Source organism: Felis catus, chromosome B4 (genome assembly GCF_018350175.1).
Source record: "Felis catus isolate Fca126 chromosome B4, F.catus_Fca126_mat1.0, whole genome shotgun sequence".
NCBI classification, from domain to species: Eukaryota; Metazoa; Chordata; class Mammalia; order Carnivora; family Felidae; genus Felis; species Felis catus.
Window position 1 is genome coordinate 210,106 of NC_058374.1, and position 16,668 is coordinate 226,773.

The 16,668-nt window shown below is 43.8% G+C and overlaps 1 long non-coding RNA gene across 1 annotated transcript in view; it reads right to left on the reverse strand.

The window, feature by feature from the left end:
* Positions 1-1,152: 1,152 nt before the first annotated feature.
* The window catches only part of LOC123386400, a 56,708-nt gene continuing 41,192 nt past the window's right edge, over positions 1,153-16,668 (reverse strand). The window contains exons 12-13 of the long non-coding RNA XR_006600175.1: positions 2,024-2,180; positions 1,153-1,308 (exon numbers count right to left, since the gene is read on the reverse strand). This is a non-coding gene — a long non-coding RNA (uncharacterized LOC123386400). The remainder of the gene's footprint in view (positions 1,309-2,023; positions 2,181-16,668) is intronic.

Below are 16,668 nucleotides of genomic sequence, written 5' to 3' on the forward strand. Positions count from 1 at the left end.
AAATGGAAGAGGACACAAAGAAATGGAATACATTTCATGTTCATGGATGGGAAGCACAAAATACTGTTAAAATGTCTACACTCCTCAAAACAATCTACACATACAATGAAATCCCTATCACACTAATAAAAACATTTGTGACAGAACAAGAACAAATGATCTCAAAATTTGTATGGAATAACAAAAGTCCCCAAACAGCCAAAACAAACTTGTAGAAGAAAAGCAAAGCTGGAGACATCACAATTCCAGACTTTAGGTTATATTACAAAGCTATACTGATCAAAACAGTATGGAAGTGGCAAAACAACAACCACCACCACCACCACCACCACCACAACAACAACACACAGAGGCATAGATCAATAGAAGAGAAACGCAGAAATGAACTCACACCTATATGGTCAATTAATTCTCAACAAAGCAGGAAAGAACATCCAATGGAAAAAAAGATAGTCTTGGGACACAGGGGTGGCTCAGTCAACAAAGTGTGTGATTGTGAATTCAGCTCAGGTTATGATCTCAGGGCAGTGCAGACCATGCGTGGGATTCTCTGTCTCCATTTCTCTCTGCCCCTCTTCTGCATGCTCTCTCTCTCTCTCTCTCTCTCTCTCTCTCAAAAATAAGTAAATAAACTTAAAAAAAGGCTCCTCAACAAATGGTTTTGGAAAAACTGGACAGCATCCTGCAAAACAAAACAAAAACTACAATGGACCACTTTCTTACAACATACACAAAAATAAATCCAACACGGATAAAGACCTATATGTGAAACCTGAAACCATAAAATCCCAGAGGATAACACAGGTAGTATCTTATTTAACATTGCCTGTACAAACGTCTTTGCAGATATCTCTCTACAGGTAAGGGAAACACAAGCAAAAATAATGAGACTTCATAAAAATTAAAACCTTCCATCACCAAGGAAATAATCAACAAAACTAAAACACCTACAGAATGATATTTGCAAACGACATCAGATAAAGGGTTAGTGCCCAAAATATATACAGGTATACAGCACCCAAAAAATGAAAAATCTGATTAAAACTGGGCAGAAGACAAAAATGGACATTTCCTGAAGGAAGACATATACCTGGCCAAGAGACACATGAAAAAATAACAATACTGATCTTCAGGGAAATACAATTCAAAAGTACAATGAGATAACACATCACATCTGTCACAATGACGAAAATCAATGAAGGATGACACAGCACGTGTTGCCAAGGATGTGGGGAAAGAATAACCCTCTTGCCCTGTGGGTAAGAGGGCAAACTGGTGGAGCCAGTCTGGAAAACATTATGGAGATTTCTAAAAAAAAAAAAAAAAAAAAAAAAAAAAAAAGTGGAAATGGAAGTAACTTACGATCCAGCAATTTCACTACAAGGCATTTCCACAAAGAATACAAAATCTTCAAAGGGATACATGCACCATGATGTTTCCAGCAGCATTTTCTACAACAGCCAAATTACAGAAACTATCCAAGCATCCATCAACTGATGAACAAATTGAGATGTGGTATATGGAATGTAATATTATTAGGCCGTAAAAACATGAAATCTTGTCATTTGCCATGAGCTGGATGGAGCGAGAGAATGTTATCCTGGGTGAAATAAGCCTTTCAGACAAAGACAAATACCAGTTGATTTCACTAACACATGGATATAAAACAAAACAAAGCGGGGGGGGGGCGGGGAGGAGACAGTAACAAACAGACTTTTAACTAGGAAACAAACTGAGGGCTTCCAGAGCAAGGTGGGGAATGGGTGAAAGAGCTGCTGGGGATTAAGAAGTGCACCTGGGATGAGCACCGGATGACGTGTGGAGGGGTTGCTCTATATTTTACACCTGAAACTAATACTACACTGTATCTTTACTCACTGCAATTTAAATTCAAGATAACGTACGTTAATGACAGGTACCTACCAGGTTTTCTGTAGTTTGCAATCACTTAATTAGGTTGGAAAAATAACCATGAAACTTTTTAAAAGGCATGTATGATGTGGGGGACAGTTTGTGCCCTTACCTCGGTCACTGATTCTAGCAGGACTGGGAAAGTGGGTCCCAGCTCATTTTTCTAGGAGTTCCCAAGACGAGCATTTCATGTATTCATGTCCTAACGGAATGCAGCTCCCGTTCTTCTGAATTTCTGTCAGGGTTTCTTCCCGGAAACTAGCCTGAATCTGGAACAACAAACCATCGACTGCATCAATGAGGTGATGTCGTGGGACTCCGCAATCCATGAGACCTTTAGTAAAATACATCTTGTTCAAATACTGTCCGGGAAGGGGAGGAATGAAACACGGGAACAGCCCAGAAAACGCAAGGGCCTGTGCAGCTCAGCAACCAGCTTGCCCAGGGAAGCCACCCAGCGCCCACTCCTCAGCACTCAGTACAATAAGACAAATTCTCTCTGGCGACTCAGGAGATGCCAAGTTGCTACAAAGCTCCCAAGATCTCCCCTGGGGCGGGCGGCACAACCTGCTGGAAATGCAGCTCTGCTCTCTGTACTGAGGCAGCTGCAGAGGCCCTGAGTACTCTGGGAGCAATCAAAGCCCTTCCTGCTCTCAGGTGCCCTGGGTCAGAAAAGCCCATGGTGCACCCTCTGCTGGCCATCACTGCCTGGGCAGAGGAACCCGCCTCTCCGGGTCTGTGGTGCTCGAGCTCTCTCTGTTGGCCATCATGGGCATTTTTGCAACGTGGAAGGCCCTGGTTGCTCAGCTGAGACACTGAAGTTGCCTGGACAACTAAACCTGTTCTCCACAGTGGGAAAGGTTTTAATGACAGGGCCTGGGACACAAAGAAATCTTTTCCTTCTCCTTTCTTGTGAGTGAAGAATGAAACCGACTTTATTAACGTAATGACATCATTTGTAATGTTTTAAGCAATGTTCACAGAAAAATAGACCACCAATTTACACTTGCTGAGCAAGTGGTAATTGTGTTTACCACCAAAATACTTAGGTTAGATAAAGAATGAACACCTTTGAGAGAGATACCGGCGTCAGCTATGGAATGGATGAGTCCTAGGGATACAAGGGACAGCCAATGGAATGGAGTCAATCCTGTAATAATACTGTTGCATGCTTTCACAGGATAGCTACACTTGTGCTTAAGTACAATATAATATATAGACATATGGAATGACTACAATGTATGCCTAACACTCATACAACAAATGTGTGAACAATATTTCAATTAAAAATAGACATCCTTTACACTATTTTTAATTTCTCCTTCTTTGCCAATAAACTATCATTCCTGGGGCGCTTGGGTGGCTTAGTCGGTTAAGCGTTTGACTTTGATGCAAGTCGTGATCTTGCAGTCCATGAGTTTGAGCCCCGTGTCAGGCTCTGTCCTGAGAGCTCATAGTCTCGAGCCTGCCTCAGATTCGGTATCTCCCACTCTCTCCCCCCTCCCCAGCTCGGGCTCTCTCAAAAAAAGAAAAAAGAAACATTAAAAATGAAAAATCATTCCTAATTTGGAACCTGTGAAATTCCATTTATACCAGATTCTCTAACATCACCATCTTGATGTGGAGAGCTTATCTGAAAAGTCACTAATAATATCTTTGATGACACATATGTGACAAGGTCAGAATGAAACTTATAGGAAGCTATGAATCATTTGTGAATTTACAGTATGTATCCTTGGCTAATATTTCCAATGAAACGTGCTTTAGGGACACGGATGGATGAAATAATGTCCACCAGTCATATAGGTAAATATCCTGTAGGACCATGATGCCTTCGATTACTAATTGCCATCTCTTCAGCATTAAAAGAAAGCTGGGACAAGAAAATGTCTTTGAATTTGATGTAAGAGAAGACTAGAGTGTTTTACAGTGTTCACCTACCTTCTGGAATCCTCAGATTAGTTGTGGACAGGAGGATAGCAACCCACGATTGGGATGCACACCGCTAGTCCCAGAGGGAGGATATGGACCTTATTGTCATTTTTTTAAATCAATATCAGCAGTCCACCTCTACCAGGTACAGACTTCAGGACCTGGGGACAACATGATGCCTGATGCCTGGGTTCAGAACTTGAGGAAGGCCAGCTGGTGGGGGAGAGGGGAAATCCAACAGGGCCTGGGGCAGTGAGAGAGATGGCCCAGGACACCTCCCCACAGGGCAGACTTGGCGTATACCTGCCAAAGAGCGGCACAATCTCCCTCAAGACATCCCTCTCCATGACAGAACATGAGGCTGAGCCTCACAATTCCAGAAGAAATGAGGGATACCCATCTGTTCAATTCCAACGGCTTCTGCAGAGCTTGGACCCAGGGATGTTGGAGTTTTGGGGTCATGGAACTCTGGTGCCCATGATACAAGCTCTTTCTTCCCCAGCACTCAGAGCCACCTCATACATCCCCTCTCCCCTGATGCATCTAACGCCATCCACATACCTGGAGCAGGTGTCGACCTTCCTCTTTGTACTTCCTCTTTTCAGTGTTTCTCTCTAACCACATCTCTCCATGTTTCTTCCTTTCCCTCTTTAGGGAGTGGTGTAACATATGGTGCTAACCTTTATTCTTATACATGTGAATATCCAATTTTCCCAGCACCAGTTATTCAAGAGACTATTCTTCTCCACTGTGTATTTTTGACTCCCTTGTCAAATACTAGTTGACCGTGCATGCATGGGTTCAGATTTGGCTCTCAATTTCCGTTCCATTGTCTTATGTGTGTGCTTACGCCTGTGACATAACAGACTTCTTTGTGTTAGAATGAAGCTTGAAATCAAGAAGTGTGATGCCTCCTATTTTGTCCTTTCTTGCATTGGCTACTTTGGGTCTTTTTGTGGTTCCAAATACATTTGATGAAATGTGTTTCTAATTGCATAAAAATTGCATCGGAGTTTTGATAGAGATAGCACTGAATCTCTAGAAGGCTTTGAGTAGTATGGACATTGTATCTGTATTAATTCCTCCTTCAGATGGACATGGGGTGGCTTTTCACTGACTTGTGTGTTCTGTTTCTTCCATGCAAATTGAATTTCTTCCATTTCTGCACACAGGTTTATAGTTTTCTGTAGAGATCTTTCACTTCCTTGGCTAAATTTATTCCAACAAATTTTATTGTTTTTGATGCTATTGTAAACGTATGGCCAACTACTCTTTGACAAAGCAGGAAAGATTATCCAATGGAAAAAAGACAGTCTCTTTAACAAATGTTGCTGGGAGAACTGGACAGCAACATGCAGAAGATTGAAACGAGACCACTTTCTCACACCATTGACAAAAATAAGCTCAAAATGGATAAAGGATCTGAATGTGAGACAGGAAACCATCCAAACCCTAGAGGAGAAAGCAGGAAAAGACCTCTCTGACCTCAGCCGTAGCAATTTCTTACTTGACACATCCCCAAAGGCAAGGGAATTAAAAGCAAAAACGAACTACTGGGACCTTATGAAGATAAAAATCTCCTGCACAGCAAAGGAAACAACCAACAAAACTAAAAGGCAACCAACGGAACAGGAAAAGATATTTGCAAATGACATATCGAACAAAGGGCTAGTATCCAAAATCCATAAAGAGCTCACCAAAGTCCACACCCAAAAAACAAGTAATCCAGTGAAGAAATGGGCAGAAAACATGAATAGACACTTCTCTAAAGAAGACATCCGGGTGGCCAACAGGCACATGAAAAGATGCTCAACGTCGCTACTCATCAGGGAAATAGAAATCAAAACCACATTCAGATATCACCTCACGCCAGTCAGAGTGGCCAAAATGAACAAATCAGGAGACTATAGATGCTGGCGAGGATGTGGAGAAACGGGAACCCCCTTGCACTCTTGGTGGGAATACAAATTGGTGCAGCCACTCTGGAAAACAGTGTGGAGGTCCTCAAAAAATTAAAAATAGACCTACCCTATGACCCAGCAATAGCACTGTTAGGAATTGACCCAAGGGATACAGGAGTACTGATGCATAGGGGCACTTGTACCCCAATGTTTATAGCAGCACTCTCAACAATAGCCAAATTATGGAAAGAACCTAAATGTCTATCAACTTTCGAATGGATAAAGAAATTGTGGTTTATATACACAATGGAGTACTACGTGGCAATGAGAAAGAATGAAATATGGCCCTTTGTAGCAACAGGGATGGAACTGGAGAGTGTGATGCTAAGTGAAATAAGCCATACAGAGAAAGACAGATACCATATGGTTTCACACTTATGTAGATCCGGAGAATCTTAACAGAAACCCATGGGGGAGGGGAAGGAAAAAAAAGAAGTTAGAGAGGGAGAGAGCCAAAGCATAAGAGACTCTTAAAAACTGAGAACTGAGGGTTGATGGGGGGTGGGAGTTAGGGGAGGGTGAGTGATGGGTATTGAGGAGGGCACATTATGGGATGAGCATTGGGTGTTGTACGGAAACCAATTTGACAATAATCTTCATATATTAAAAATAAAATAAAATAAAATGTATTTATTTAGTTTAGTTTAAATTTATGTATGCATTTCTTATTTATTTTTTCAAGTTTTTATTTAAATTCCAATTGGTTAACATACAGTGTATGTTAATTTCAGGTATAGAATGCAATCATCCATCACTTACATACAACAGCCAGTGACCCTCACTGCTAGCGCCGTCCATAGCCCATCACCCATTTAACCCATGCCCCTGCCCACCTCACTTATAGTAACCCTCCATTTGTTATTTATAGTTAAGAGTCTGGTTTCTGGTTGATTTTTATTTCATTCAATTATGTGAGGGGTCACATTTATTGCTTTGCATTTCTGAAACATCCTGCCTTTACAGGGAATAAACCCTTCGTCACGGTCAATGATCCTTTTCATGTGATCCTGAATTTGGTTTGCCTGTACATTATTGGGAATTATTCATCTATATTCATCACAGGGATACTGGCCTATAGATTTCTGTTCAGGTAGTATCCTTTCTGGCTTCCTACTAGGGTAATTCCAGTGTCATGAAATGAGTTTGGTGGTGTTCATTCCTTTTGAATCAGTGAGAGGACTGCTGTTAGTTCTTCTACAAACGTTTGGTTAAATTCACCAATGAATCCACCTGGTCCTGGGGTTTTCTTCCTTGGCAGAACTTCGATTACTGATTCAATTTACTTACATTGGTTATCTTCTTGTATTGATACAGTTTTCCTTTAATGGGTCTGTGCAAACCTTGTATATCTTCCTGATACAATCTTGGTAGGTTGTGTGTTTCTAAGAACCTATCCATTTCTTCTAGGTAGGTAGTTTTCTGTCATCTAATTTGGCCATAGTCGCCACTTTGTCTGCTTTATGTTTCTTTGGTATAAGGCATAATATTTTCTCTTTTATTTATAATTCTTTTGAATTTGGTCCTCTTTATGTCTTAGCATAGTCTATGTATAGTCCTAACAACTTTGTTTCACTCTTCTAAGAACCCGCTGTTGATCTTCTTCATATTTTCTATTGATTTCATGGTCTGTTTCATTGGTTTCCCCTCTCATATGGATTAATTTCTCCCTTTTGAGAACATTGGGCATAGATTGTTGTTTTCTTCTATTTCTTAGAAGTTAAAGGTAGGTTGGTCATTTGAGTCTCAAATCTGTCCTCCAGGCATGCAAACCCAGTGACTCATCAGAGAACCTTCAATAGGTCTTTTCTGTCCTACTTCTCATTCTCAGAACTCTGAGAAATAGAATCCGAAAATTTATTTGAAGACACAATAAATGAAAACTTCTCTAATGCGGGGAAGGAAACAGATCCAGAGCAGAAGGCACAAAGGACCCCCTGTATATTCAAAAGAAGCAGATCCACACCAAGTCGTATAGTAATTAAAACCAAAAATGTCGTGATAAAGAAAAATTTTCACAGCAAGAAAACAAAAGTTGACAGTTACCTAAGAGGGAAAACCCATAAGGTTCTTACTGCATCCTCCAGTAACCCCAGTGCCCGCAGCACTGCAGCTTCCACTTATCTCATTGACCGGTGCTCTGTAGCCTGCAGTGATCCCAGTGCCTGCGGCACTGCAGCCTCCAGTGAACCCACTGCCCACGGCCCTGCAGCTTCCAGTGAAGGCAACGCCCACTGCACTGCACCCTCCAGTGAACGCAGTGCCTGCGGCACTTCACCCTCCAGTGAACCCAGTGCCCACAGCGCTGCAGCCTCCAGTGAACAATGTGCCCGCGGCAATGCATCCTGCAGTGAACCCAGTGCACGGGGCACTGCAGCCTGTAATGCACCCAGTGCCCGCGGCACTGCCTCCTCCAGTGAACGCAGCGCCCGTGGCACTGCAGCACCTAATCAACCCCGTGCCTGCGGCACTTCAGCCACCAGTGAAGCCAGTGCCCGCCACACTGCACCCTCCAGTGAACCCAGTGCCTGTGGCACTGCAGCATCCAGTGAACACAATGCGTGAGGCACTGCAGCCCCAGTGAACCCAGTGCCCGCGGTCTGCAGCCTCCTGTGAACCCAGTGCCCGCAGCAATGGATCCTCCAGTGAATCCAGTGGCAGTGGCACTGCAGCCTCCAGTGCCCCATGACCTCGGCACTGCAGCCTCCAGTACCCCAGTGCTCACGGCACAGAGCCTCTAGGCTCTGTGCTCGCGGCACAGACCCTCCAGTTTCTGACGCCACTCAGCATGTCTGAAGGCACTCCCCGTGCCTGAAGGCACTCCCTTTGCCTGAATGGCATAGGCACTCTCTGAGGGTGCACCCCTGCCAGAGGGCATTCTCTGTGTCTCCTTGAGTGCCCTGTGCATGATGGGGCGTCCCTTGTTGAAAGGCACATGTGCTCCCCTGGCCTGAATGGCACAGGAGCTCGCTGTGCCTGAAGCCGTGCCCCATGCCTGAAGAAGCTCCCATTGCCTGAAGGCAAGCACCATGCCTGAAGGCGCTCCCCTTGCCTCAAGGGCACAGGCACTCCGTGAAGGCTTGCCCATGCCTGACGGCGCACCCCTTGCCTGAGCGCGCCCTGTGCCTGATGGCGAGCCCAGTGCCTGTCAGCTCACACTGTGCCTGAAGTGCATAGAGGCTCCCCATGCCTGATGTCGCGCCCTGTGCATGAAGCCGCTCACTGTGCCTGAAGGTGCTCCCAGGGCCTGAAGACAAGCCCCATGGTTGAAGGTGCGCACCGTTGCTCCAGGCACTGCAGCCTGCAGTGAACCCAGTGCCCGCGGCACTGCAGCCTCAAGTGAACCCAAGGATCGCGGCAGTGGAGCCTCAAGTGAATCGCGTGCCCACGGGACTGCATACTCCAGTGAACCCACTGACCGAGGCACTGCTGCCTCCAGTGAACCCACTGACCGAGGCACATCAGCCTCCAGTGAACAAGTGCCCGTGGCACTGCATCCTCCAGTGAACACAGTGCCCGCAGCACTGCATCCTCCAGTGAACAGTGTGCCAAGGTACTGAAGCCTCCAGTGAACACAGTGCCCGCAGCACTGCAGCCTCAAGTGAACCCAGTGCCCGCGGCACTACAGAAATCAGTGAACCCAGTGCCCGTGGCACTGCATCCTCTTGTGAAACCAGTACCCGTGGCACTGCATCCTCCAGTGAATAAGTGCCCTCGGCACTGGAGCCTCCAGTGAACCCACTGCCCGAGCACTGTAGCCTCCAGGGAACCCACACACCGAAGCACTACAGCCTCCAGTGAACCCACTTGTGGAGTTACTCAGCCTCCAGTGAACTTTTCGCTGGAAGCACTGCAGCTTCCAGTGAACCCACTGCATGCGGAACTGCAGCTTTCTGTGACGGCAGTGCCCGCTGCACTGCACCCTCCAGTGAACGCAGGGCCTGCGGCACTTCACCCACAGTGTACCAAGTGCCCTAAGCACTGCAGCCTCCAGTGAACCCAGTTCCCCTGGCACTGCAGCGTGCAGTGAACCCATGCTCACAGCACTGCAGCCTCCAGTGAACAAAGTGCCCACGGCAATGCAACCTGCAGTGAATCCAGGGCCCGCAGCACTGCACACTCCAGTGAACCAAGGGCCCGCGGCACTGCACCCTCCAATGAACCCAGTACCCGTGGCACTGCATCCTGCTGTGAAATCACTGCTGGCGGAACTGCAGCCTCCAGTGAACCCACTGCCTGTGACATTGCACCCTTCAGTGAACAGAGTGCCCGTGGCACTGCACCCTCCAGTGACCCCATTGCCCACGGCATTGCCATCTGCAGTGAACACAGTGCCCGAGGCACTGCAGCCTGCAGACAAACTAGTGTCCACGCACTGCATCTTCAAGTGACCCCAGTGTCCGCATCACTACAGCATCCAGTGAAGCCAGTGCCCGATGCACTGCTTCCTCCAGTGACCCCAGAGCCCGTAGCACTGCAGCTTCCAGTTATAGCAGTGACCAGTGCACTGCAGCCTGTAGTGAACCCAGTGCCCGCGACACTGCACCCTCTAGTGAGGCCAGTTCCCACTGCAGTGCAGCCTCCAGTGAACTCACTGCCCGCAGCACTGAAACCCTCCAGTGAAGGCAGTTCCTGCCACACTGCACCCTCCAGTGACTCAGTGCTCGCGGCAGTGCACCATGCATTGAACCCAGTTCCCGCTTCTATGCAGCCTGCAGTGAACACAGTGCCCGCAGCAGTGCAGCCTCCAGTGAACCCACTGCCCGTGACACTGCAGCCTCCAGTGAAGCCAGTACCCGTGGCACTGCCCCCTCCAGTGAACCCAGTGCCCGCGCACTGCACCATGCAGTGAACCCAGTTCTGACTGCACTGCAGTTTCCAGGGATCCCAGATGCGACCTCAGTAAGACTCACCACATTCTAGCCAAGGAGCCTACCTTTCCCATACAACTGACCTGAAGGATAGTGCAGCCAGAACACAAAACAGTGCATGCGACACACACCACAGACACTCCGTGATGTGCCAGGCCCTGGACATTGGATGACCTCCTCTTCATAAAACCATTCAACTCATAGGCAGGTAACACAATGAGCTTTGGTAACACAGAGATGGCAAATACTCAACCAAAATTCCAAGACAAGAGGGAGGCATCCCAAATGAAAGAACAAGATAAGGTCATGGGAAGAAAAATGGAGGGAACACTTCCAAACTCATTCTATGAGGCCAGCATGGCCTTGAGTCCGAACTGAACAAAGACCCCACTATAAAGGAAAACGAGAGACAAATTTCCCTGATGGCCATGGATGCAAAAAATCTCAACAAAAAGTGGCAAACTGGATTCAACAATACATTAAAAGATTATTCAGCACAATGAAGTGGATTTTATTCCTGGGATGCACAACCGATTCAATATCTGCAAATCAACTGATGTGATATATCACGTTGATAAAAGAAAGGATAACAACCACACGATCCTCTCAATAGATGCAGAATAAACATTTGACAAAATGCAGCAGCATCCTTTCTTGATGGAAAAAAAAAACACCTCATGAAAGGAGGGATAGAAGGGTCGTGGCTCAATGTGAGAATGTCCAGATATGAAAGTCCCACAGCTAATAATATCTTCAATGGGGAAAACTGAGAGCTTTCCCCCTAAGGTCAGGAACACGACAGGGATGTCCATTCTCAACACTGTTATTCACCATTCTGTTGAAAGTCCTAGCCTCAGCAATCAGACAACAAAAAGAATTACAAGGTGTCCAAGTTGGCAAGGAGGGGTCAAAATTTCCCTCCTCACAGATATGATACTCTCCGTGGAAAATCCAAACGACTCCACCAAAAAACTTCTAGGACTGATACAGGAATTCAGGAAAGTCTCAGAATATAAATTCAATATACAGAAGTTGATTGCATTTCTATACCCCAATAATGAATCAACAGAAAGAAAATTAAGGAATTGATCTCATTTACAACTGCACAGAAATGCATAAAATACCCAGGGATGAATCTAACCAAAGAGGTAAAAGATCAGTACATTAAAACAAAAGAGGGGTGCCTGGGTGGCTCAGTCGGTTAAGTGCCAACCTCAGTTCAGGACATGATCCCGCATTTGTGGGTTTGAGTCCTGTGACGGGCTCTGTGCTGATAGCTTGGAGCTTGGAGCCTGCTTCAGATTCTGTGTCTCCCTCTCTCTGCCTTTCCCCTGCTCACGGGCTCTTGCTCACTCGCTCACTCTCTTAAAAATAAATAAACATTAAAAAAAATAAAAGAACAAACCATACAACATCTATGAAAGAAGTTGAAGAAGACACAAAGAAATGGAACAACATCCCATCTCATGGATTGGAAGAACAAATATTGTTAAAATATCAATACTACCCAAAACAATGGACAAATTCAATGTAATTCCTATCAAAATAACATCAGCATTCTTCCAGACCTAGAACAAACAATCCTAAAATGTGTATGGAACCAGAAAAGACCCCAAAGAGCCATAGTAATGTTGAAAAAGAAAAAAAAAAACAAACAAACCTGGAGACATTACAATTCTGGACTTTATGGTGCATCAGAAAGCAGCAATCATCAAGACAGTATGGGACGGGCACAAAAATAGACACATATATCAAAGGAACAGAATAGGGAATCCAGAAATGGACCCTCAAAATTATGGCCGAGTAATCTTTGACAAAACAGGAAAGAATATCCAACGGAAAAAAAAGAGTCTCTTCAGCACATGGTACTGGGAAAAATGGACAGTGAGAAGAAGAACCTGGACTATGTTCTTAAACCTCTGGGTCTCTGTCTGTCTGTCTCTCTCTCTCTCTCTCTCTCTCTCTCTCTCTCTCTCTGACTCTCTCTCTCTCACACACACACACCTCAAAATGGATGAAAGATCTAAGTGTAAGACAGGAGACCATCAAAATCCTAGAGGAGAAAAAAGGCAACCGACCTCTTTGATCCTGACTGCAGCACCATCTTTCTTGTCAAGTCTCCAGAAACAAGGGCAATAAAAACAAAAATGAACTATTGAGACCTCAAGATAAAAAGCTTCTGCACAGCAGAGGACACAATCAACAAAACTAAAAGAAACTGAATGGAATGGGAGAAGATATTTTCAGGTGACATATCAGATAAAGGGTTACTATCCAAAATCTATAAAGAACATATCACACTCAACACCCAAAAACCAAATAACCCAGTGAAGAAATGGGCAAAAGACATGAAGAGACACTTTAACAAGATCACATCCAGATTGGTCATACCATGAAAAGATGCTCAACCTCATTCGTCATAAGTGAAATACAAATCAAAGCCACGATGAGATATCCCCTCACACCTATCAGAATGGCTAAAATTAACATCTCAGGAAACGACAGATGTTGGCAAGAATGCAGAGAAAGGGAACGCTTTTGCAATGCTGGTGGGAATGCAAAGTGGTGTAGCCATTCTGGAAAATAGTATGGAGATTCGTTACAAGAAACAATAAGAGAACTACACTACAACCCAGCAATTGCACTAATAGGCATTTATCCAAAGGACACACTAACGCTGACTCGAAGAGGCACATGCACTCCAGTGTTTATAGCAGGATTATCAACAATAGCTAAATTATGCAAAGAGCCCAAATGACCATTGAGAGATGAATGGATAACGAAGATGTGGTATATTCATACAGTGGAATATTACTCGGCAATCAAAAAGAGTGGAATCTTGCTATTTGCAACAAGGTGGATGGAACCAGACTTTATTATGCTAACCATAATATGTCAGAGAAAGACACACATCATATGATTTCTCTCATCTGTGGAATTTAATACACTGATGAACATAGTGAAAGGAAAGCAAAAATAAGATACAGAGAGGGAGTCAAACGATAAGAAACTGTTAAATAGAGGGAAGAAGCTCAGGACTCCAGGAAGGTTTCTGAATAGGGGTATGGGCTAAATAGGTGATGGGCACTCAGGGGGGCACTTGGAATGAGTACTGGATACATTTTGTAATTGATGGATCACTAAATTCTAATCCTGAAACTGTATTCCACTATAAGGTAACTAACTGGGGCTTAAATTTTAACGAAGAAGAAATATAAAAATAAGTAAAGAAATGGACTACCAGTCAAAAGAAAAGAATATTTAAATCAGACTCTTGGAGTGGAAATGAAAGACCAAAAGTGTTACAGACAAGAAAGGATCAGAGAAAACATCAAGAAACAATGGAAAACAACTAGTAGAATGTCACTAAATATATACCTATCAATAATTACTCTGAATGTAAATCGACTACATGCTCCAATCAAAAGACAAGGATAGGGTGTCAGAATGGACAGAAAAATAAAAAGAAAGAAACAAAAACAAAAACAAAACAAGGTCTATCTAGATGCTGCCTACAAAGCGTTATTTGGACATATGTCACCTGCAGATTTAAAAGGAGGGAAAGAAAAAACGTTTATCATGACAATAATGTAAAAGAAAGCCAGTAGCAATACTTATATTAGGCAAAATAAACTTCAAAACCGAGAGTGTAGTTTGGTACCCTTTGGGTCAATACCTAGTAGTAAAATGCATACACCCAATATTTATAGCAGCATTATCAACGTTTATTTATTTATTTTTTGGGACAGAGAGAGACAGAGCATGAACGGGGGAGGGGCAGAGAGAGAGGGAGACACAGAATCGGAAACAGGCTCCAGGCTCCGAGCCATCAGCCCAGAGCCAGACGCGGGGCTCGAACTCACAGACCGCGAGATCGTGACCTGGCTGAAGTCGGACGCTCAACCGACTGCGCCACCCAGGCGCCCCTATAGCAGCATTATCAACATTAGCCATACTATGGAGAAAGCCCAAGTATCCATCAACTGATGAAGGTATAAAGAACTTGTGTGTGTGTGTGTGTGTGTGTGTGTGTGTGCATATGTACTCACGTGTATGCTCATATATACATACAAATATACATACGTATATACAATGAAATGAAACTCAGCTTCATAAAGAATGAAACCCTGCCACTTGCCACGATGTGGATGGACCTAGAATGTATTATGCTAAGTGAAATATGTCAATCAGTGAAAGACACATATATGATTTCACTCATGTGGAATTGAAGAAACAAAACAGATGAAAACATGGGAAGGGGGCAGGAAAAGAGAAGAGTGGTAACAAACCACATGAGTCTCTTAGCCATAGCGAAAAAAAGTGAGGGTTGATAGAGGGAGATGTGTCGGCGCTGGGCTAGACGGCGGACGAGTATTAAGGAGAGCAATTGTTGTCATGGGTACTGGGTGTGGTATGTAAGGGATGAATCACTGGATTCTATTCCTGAAACAGAGAATGCACTATATGTCAACTAAGACTTACATTAAAAAAATAAATAAAGCTGTGACAAGAGACGAAGATAGACATTATCTCATACTAAAGGGGACAACCAAACAAAAAGATCCAATGATTGTAAATTTTGATGCACCCAATATGCAATCACCAATATAAAAAACATTTAACAAAACCATAAAAGAATTTATAATAATAAAATGATAATAGAGGACTTTAACACATCTGTCACATCAATGGACAGAACCTGTAAACAGAAAATCAACAAGGAAACAATGGCTTTGAATGACACACTGGACCAGATGCGTTTAACAGATATATTCAGAACGCTCCATACTAAAATGGCAGAGTACACATTCTTTTCAAGCGCACATGGGGCATTCTCCAGAAATGATCACATTCTAGGTCACAAGTCAGGCCTCAACAGGTACCTAAAGACAGAGATCAGACCAAGCATCTTTTCTGACCACACGCTAGGAAACTTGAAGTTAACCACACTCATACACACACAAACACACACACACACACACACACACACACACACACACACACACATGCACACACAAAGGGGGAAAGGCCACAAATAAAGGGAGGTTAAATAACATGTTACGAAATGAATGGGTCAAACAGGAAATCAATAAGAAAATACACTGAAACTAATGAAAATGAAAATACACTGGTAAAAACTTTTGGAATGCGGCAAAAGCAATTTAAGATGGAAGTATATAGCAATACAAGCCTACCTTAAAGAGCAAGAAAAATCTCAAACCCTCCTAACTTACAACTAAAGGAATGAGAAGAACAGCAGAATGAAGGAAATAATAGAGATTAAGGCAGAAATGAGGGATATACAAACCAAAAAGACACTAGACCAAATCAATGAAACCAGGGACTGGTTCCTTGAAAACAGTAATCAACATGAAAACTTCCTAGGCAGAGTTTTCACAAAGAAGAGAGAAAGGACTCAAATAAATAAAATCACAAATAAGAAAGGAGAAACAACAGTCAACACTACAAAAATACAGTTAGAAGATAATATTATGAAAAACTATATGCAACAAATTGGACACTCTGAGAAAAATGGACAAATTCCTAGAAACACAAAAGCTACCAAAACTGAAACAGGAAGATACCTAAAATCTGAAAACAGAAAGAAATCAAATCAATAAGAAAAAAAAAATCTCCCCCCAATACAAGAGTTCAGGGCAGAGGGCTTCACTGATTAATTCTACCATCCATTTAAGGAAGAGGTAATATGTATTCTCCTCGAATTATTACAAAAGATAAAAAAGAAGAAAAACTTACAAATTCATCTTATGAGGCCATCATTACCCTGGTACCAAAACCAGATAAAGCCTCCACTAAAACCGAAAACTGCCGGGGCGCCTGTGTGGCTCAGTCGGTTTATTGTCCAGCTCTTAATTTTGGATGAGGACATTATCTTGTGGGGCGTGGGTTCCAGTCCGACATTGGACAGTGCATTGACAGTGTGGAGCATGGCCAGGATTCTCTCTCTCTGTCTCTCTGCCCCTCCCTCACGTTTA